This window comes from Puma concolor, chromosome B2 (assembly GCF_028749965.1).
Source record: "Puma concolor isolate L17-30 chromosome B2, mPumCon1.1.hap2, whole genome shotgun sequence".
NCBI classification, from domain to species: Eukaryota; Metazoa; Chordata; class Mammalia; order Carnivora; family Felidae; genus Puma; species Puma concolor.
The window spans coordinates 2,610,471-2,616,909 of NC_141671.1; the positions used below are offsets into that span (position 1 = coordinate 2,610,471).

The window sequence follows — 6,439 nt, forward strand, 5'->3', positions numbered from 1 at the left end:
CTCTTTTCTTTTGGAATCAGGCTCATAGTTTATGATTTGTTTTGGTCAATTCTTATTTTATACACACATACACACCCACACACCCACACCCACCCACCCCCCCCCCACACACGCACACATAGCCACACACACACCCATAAGATTAGAAGCAGACTTGTCCACTGAAACTTGGTAGGCCAGAAGGGAATGAAAGGAAATAGTCAATGTGCTGAATGGGAACAATGTGCAGACAAGAATCCTTTATCCAGGAGGGCTGTCATTCAGAATAGAGTGAGCAATAAAGATTTTTTCAGACAAACAAAAACTAAAGTAGTTCGTGACCATTAATCCAGCCCTGTAAGAGACCCTAAGTGGGGACAGGGGAGTAGGGAAGCTCTGTGGTTGGAAAGCAGCAAAGACTGCAAAGGACCAGAGACATCACCACAAACATGAAACCTACAGATAACAGAATGGCACTAAATACATATCTCCCAGTAATCACTCTGAAAGTAAATGGACTAAATGCCCCAATCAAAAGACCTTGGGTATCAGAATGGATAAAAAACCAAGACCCATCTATATGATCCCTACAAGAGACTCATTTTAGACCTGAGGACACCTGCATATGGTCCTGTCAATAGATGCAGGAAAAGTGTCTGACAAAATACAGCATCCTTTCTTGATAAAAAGCCACAAGAAAGTAGGGATAGAGGAACATACCTTAACATCATAAGAGCCATATATGAAAGATCCACAGCTAATAGTATCCTCCATGGCAAAAAACTGAGAGCTTTACCCCTGAGATCAGGAACACGACAGGGATGTCCATCTCACCACTGTTGTTCAACATAGTACTGGAAGTCCTAACCCCAGCAGTCAGACAACAGAAAGAAATAAAAGGCATCCAAACTGGCAAAGAAGTCAAACTTTCACTCTTTGCAGATGCCATGATACTCTACATGGAAAACTGAAAACTCCATCAAAAAACTTCTGGAGCTGATGCATGAATTCATAAAGTCACAGGATATAGAGTCAATATACAGAAGTTGGTTGCTTTTCTAAACATCAATAATGAAGGAACAGAAAGAGATACCAAGGAATCGATCTTATTCCCAATTGCACCAAAAACAGAATAGCTAGGAATAAATCCAGCCAAAGAGGTAAAAGATCTGTATGCTGAAAACCACAGAAAGCTTATGAAAGAAGACACAAAGAAGTGGAAAAACATTCCATGCTCATGGACTGGAAGAACAAATATTGTTAAAATGTAGATACTACCCAAAGCAATCTACACATTCAGTGCAATCCATATCAAAAAACCCACCAGCATTCTTCACAGAGCTAGAACAAACAATCCTAAATTTTGTATGGATCTGCAAGCGACCCTGAATAGCCAATGTAATAATGAAAAAGAAAACCAAAATCGGAGGCATCACAATCCCAGACTTTAAGCTGTATTACAAAGCTGTAATCATCAAGACAGTATGGTATTGGCACAAAAACAGACATAGAGACCAATGGAATAGAATAGAGAACCCAGAATTGGACCCACAAATGTATTGCCAACTGATCTTTGACAAAGCAGGAAAGAGTATCCGATGGGAAAAAGACAGTCTTTAGCAAATGGTGCTGGGAGAACTGGACAGTGACACGTAGAAGGAAAATGGACCATGTTCTTACTCCACACATAAAAATAAATTCAAACGGGATGAAAGACCTAAATGTGAGACAGGAAACCATGAAAATCCTACGGTAGAAAACAGAGGCAGAACCTCTGTGGCCTAGATTGCAGCAATTTCATACTTGACATGTGTCTGGAGGCAAGGACAATAAAAGCAAAAATGCACTATTGGGACTTCATCAAGATAAAAAGCTTCTGCACAGCAAAGGAAACAATCAACAAAACTAAAAGGCATCTGAAAGAATGGGAGAAGATATTTGCAAATGACATATCGGATAAAGAGTTAGTATCCAAAATCTATAAAGGACTTACCAAACTTAACACCCAGAACACAAATAATCCAGTGAAGAAATGGGAAGAAGTCATGAACAGACACTTGTCCAAAGAAGACATCCAAATGGTAAACAGACACATGAAAAGATGCTCAACATCACTTATCATCAGGGAAATAGAAATCCAAACCACATTGGGATACCACCTCACACCTCTCAGAATGACTAAAATGAAAATCTCAGGAAACAACAGATGTTGGTGAGGATGTGGAGAAAGGAGAACATTTTTGCACTGCTGGTGGGAATGCAAACTAGTGGAGCCACTCTGGAAAACACTATGGAGATTCCTCAAACAATTAAAAACAGAACGAACCTACAACCTGCAATCGCACTACTAGGAATTTATTAAAAAATCACAAAAATGCTGATATCAAGGGGCACATGCACCACAATGTTTATAGCAGTACTATCAACAATAGCCAAATTATGGTATGAGCCCCCAAAATCCATCGACTGATGAATGGATAAGGAAGAAGTGATGTATATACACAATGGAATTTTAGTTTGTGATGGAAAAGAATGAAATCTTGCTGTTTGAAACAACTTGGAGGGTATATTTGATAAGCGAGATAAGTCAGTGAGAGAAAGACAGATATGTTTTCACTTATATGTGGAAGTCGAGACACTCAACAGGTGAACATAGGGTAAGGGAAGGAAAAATAAGATAAAACACAGAGAAGGGAAACCATAAGAGACTCTTAAATACAGAGAACAAGCTGAGGGTTGCTGGAGGTTGCTTGAGCAAGGAGGGATGGTATAAATGTGTGATGGACATTGAGGAGGGCACTTGTGATGAACACTGGGTGTCCTATGTAAGAGATGAATCATTGGGTCCTACTCCTGAAGCCAGACTACACTGTATGTTAAGTAACTTGAATATACACTAACTAACTAACTAACTAACTAACTAACTAACTAACTAACTAACTAACGAAGAAATGAATGCTACAACTTGTTTGTGTTAATTTTTCTTGGATTTACTAAATTATTATTGACGTATGCCATTTGGCAAACTCAACGAGTACCAATGTGAATATATATATGTAATGAAATTATTGCCACCATTGTGTTAGCTAACACCTCCATCACGTCACATAATTAAATTACCATCTCTTCTTCATGGTGAGAACATTTGAGATATACTCTCTAGGCCACCTTCAAGTTGATAATACAATAATATTAACCATCATCACCATGCTGTACATTAGATGCTCTGGAGTTATTCCTCTTCAAACTGGACGTTTGACCTCTTTGCCAACAAACATCTCCCACTTCTCCTATCCCTTAGCCCCCTTGTAACCACCATTCTACTGTCTGTATCTATACACGTTTTCTGGTTTCCCCAAATATGTGAGATCACATAATCTTTGTCTTTCTCTTCTGACTTGTTTCACTTAGCCTAATGCCCATAGGGTCCATCCATGTTGTTGTAAAAGACAGGATTTTCTCCTTTCTCATGGCCGAATAATAATCCTTTAGATATGTATGCTACACCTTATTTTTTATTATTTTTAATTGTTTATTTGTTTCTGAGAGAGACAGAGTGCGAGTGGGGGAGGTGCAGAGAGGGAGACACAGAATCCGAAGCAGGCTCCAGACTCCAAGCTGTCAGCACAGAGCCTGACACGGGGCTCAAACCCACGGACAGGGAGATCATGACCCTAGCTGAAGTCAGATGCTCAACCGACTGAGCCACTCAGGCACCCCCACATCTTCTTTTTTAAATTTATTATTTAAATTCGCATTAGTTAACATCTAGTGTAGTTTTTATTTCAGGAGTAGAACCCAATAATTCATCACTTACATATAACACTCAGTGACCATCACAAGTGCCCTCCTTACTGACCATCACCCATCCAGCTGATCGCCTTCCCCAACAGTCTTCCAGCAACCCTCAGTTTGTTCTCTGTATTTAAGAATCTCTTATGTTTTGCCTCCGTCTCTGTCTTTATCTTATTTTTCCTTCCCTTCCCCTGTGTTCATCTGCTGTGTATCTTAAGTTCCACATATGAGTGAAATCATATGATATTTGTCTTTCTCTGACTGACTTATTTCACTTTGCTCAACACACTCTGGTTCCAGTGATGTGATTGCAAATGGCAAGATTTCATTCTTTTCAACTGCTGAGTAGTATTCCATTGTATATATACACCGTTTCTTCTTTATCCATTCATCAGTCAATGGACATTTGGGCTCTTTCCATACTTTGGCTATTGTTGATAGCACTGCTGTAAACATTGGGGTGCATGTGCTCCTTAAAATCAGAGTTTTTGTATATTTTGGATAAATACCTAGTAGTACAAATGCTGGTCAAAGTGTAGTTCTGGTTTCAATTGTTTGAGGACCCTCCATACTGTTTTCCAGAGTGACTGCATCAGTTTGCATTCCCAACAAGAGTGCAAAAGGGATCCCCTTTCTCTTCATCCTCACCAACATCTGTGGTTTCCTCAGTTGTTAATTTTATCCATTCTGACAGGTGTGAGTTGGTATCTCATTGTGGTTTTGATTTGTATTTCCCTGATGATGAGTGATGTTGAGCAACTTTCCACTTGTCTGTTAGCCATCTGGATGTTCTTTGGAAAAGGGTGTATTCATGGCTTCTGCCCATTTCTTCACTTGATTATTTGTTTTTTGGGTATTGAGTTTCATAAGTTATGTTGGATTTAACCCTTTTTCCAATGTATGCCACATCTTCTTTATCCAGTTTTCTGTTTGGACACTTAGGTTGTTTTCGTATTTGGCTCTTTGAATAATGCTGCAATGAATATGGGGGTGCCTGCAACTCTCTGATACCTTGATTTCATTTCCTTTGGATATGTAGCTAGAAGTTCGTTGGTGGATACCACAGTTGTCCTGTGTGTAATTTTTTCAGGACCTTCATATTGCTTTTCATACAGGGTGTATCAAGTTACATCCCCACCAACAGTACACATGGGTTCCTCACCAAATTTGGCATTTTCTTTCTTTTTGATACCAGCCATTTTAAGAGGTAAGAGGTGGTATCTGATTGTGGTTTGTTTTGCACTTTCCTGATGACTAGTTATGTAGAGTACCTTTTATGTCTATATGCCATTTGTAGGTCTTCTTTGGAAAAATGTCCATTGAGTTCCTCTTGTTTTTAAATTTTTTTTAACGTTTATTTATTTTTGAGACAGAGAGAGACAGAGCATGAACAGGGGAGGGGCAGAGAGAGAGGGAGACACAGAATTGGAAGCAGGCTCCAGGCTCTGAGCCATCAGCCCAGAGCCCAACGCGGGGCTCAAACTCACAGACCGTGAGATCGTGACCTGAGCTGAAGTCGGACGCTTAACCGACTGAGCCACCCAGGCGCCCCTCCTCTTCCCTTTTTAAAGATGGAATTGCCTTTTATTTATATTACTGATTTGGATGAGTTTTGGATAGTAACACGTTATCAGGTAGAACATTTGTAAATATTTTCTCCCATTCTATTGATTGACTTTTTATTTTGTTCATTTTTTTTTTTCTGAACAGAAGCTTTTTAGTTTGATGTAGTCCCACTTATTAATTTTGTTGTTGTTGTTGCTAAGTGCTTTTGGTATCATATTCAGGCTCTGGATTGAAATTTGGGTCACAAATGGTGGGCTGTGTTTGTAGTTAGGATAATGAAAGAACACCCTCATTTGGTAACTATCAACGTACCCAATGTTGAGTGGTTTTCTTTATATCATCTTCTTTTAGTCTTAAAATTTCAGGTCTTATGCTTACATCTTAACACATTTCAGATACCTTTTGCATGTTATCCTTGCTCAGGGGCCATGGTAATCTTCTCTGTATTGTTCTAATTTTAATAGTTTGCTGCCTAAGTGAGCACTCAAATGAATTTTTGTGAGTGGTGTGATATAGGGCCTCCAATGTCATTTCTCTGCATGTAGTTGCCCAGGTTTCTCATGACCATTTTTAAAAGAGACTATGTTTCCCCATGAATAGGCTTGACTCCTTTGTCAAATGTTAGTTGTCTGTCTATGGGTGGGTTTATTTCTGGGCTGTTCATTCTGTTCCTTTGGTGTATGGGTCTATTCCTTTAGCCAGTATCATACTGATTTCCTTCCTAGAGCTGTATAATATACTGAGAGTCAGGAAGTTGGATGCCTTTAGCTTGTACTACTTTGTTGTGGTGGCCTTGGCAGATTGGGGAATTTGTTTCAAATTTTTATTTAAATTCTAGTTAGTTACAGATAGTGTAATTTTGCTTTCAGGATCCACTGCTTCCATATAACACCCAGTGCTCATCATAAGAAGTGCCCTCCTTAATACCCATCACCCATTTAGCCCATCCCCCACCCACCTTCCTCCATCAACCCTCGGCTTGTTGTCTAGAGTTAAGAGTCACTTATGGTTTGCCTCCCTCTCCTTTTTTCCTTCCTATATGTTCATCTGTTTTGTTTCTTAAATTCCTCCATTGAGTGAAATCTTATGGATTCATATT

At 39.3% G+C, this 6,439-nt stretch overlaps 1 non-coding gene across 1 annotated transcript; it reads right to left on the bottom strand.

The window, feature by feature from the left end:
- Positions 1-5,715: 5,715 nt before the first annotated feature.
- On the bottom strand, positions 5,716-5,823 carry LOC112853813 (U6 spliceosomal RNA). The gene has a single exon (XR_015251761.1). It is a non-coding gene; the product is annotated as a U6 spliceosomal RNA (small nuclear RNA).
- Between the last annotated feature and the right edge of the window lie 616 nt (positions 5,824-6,439).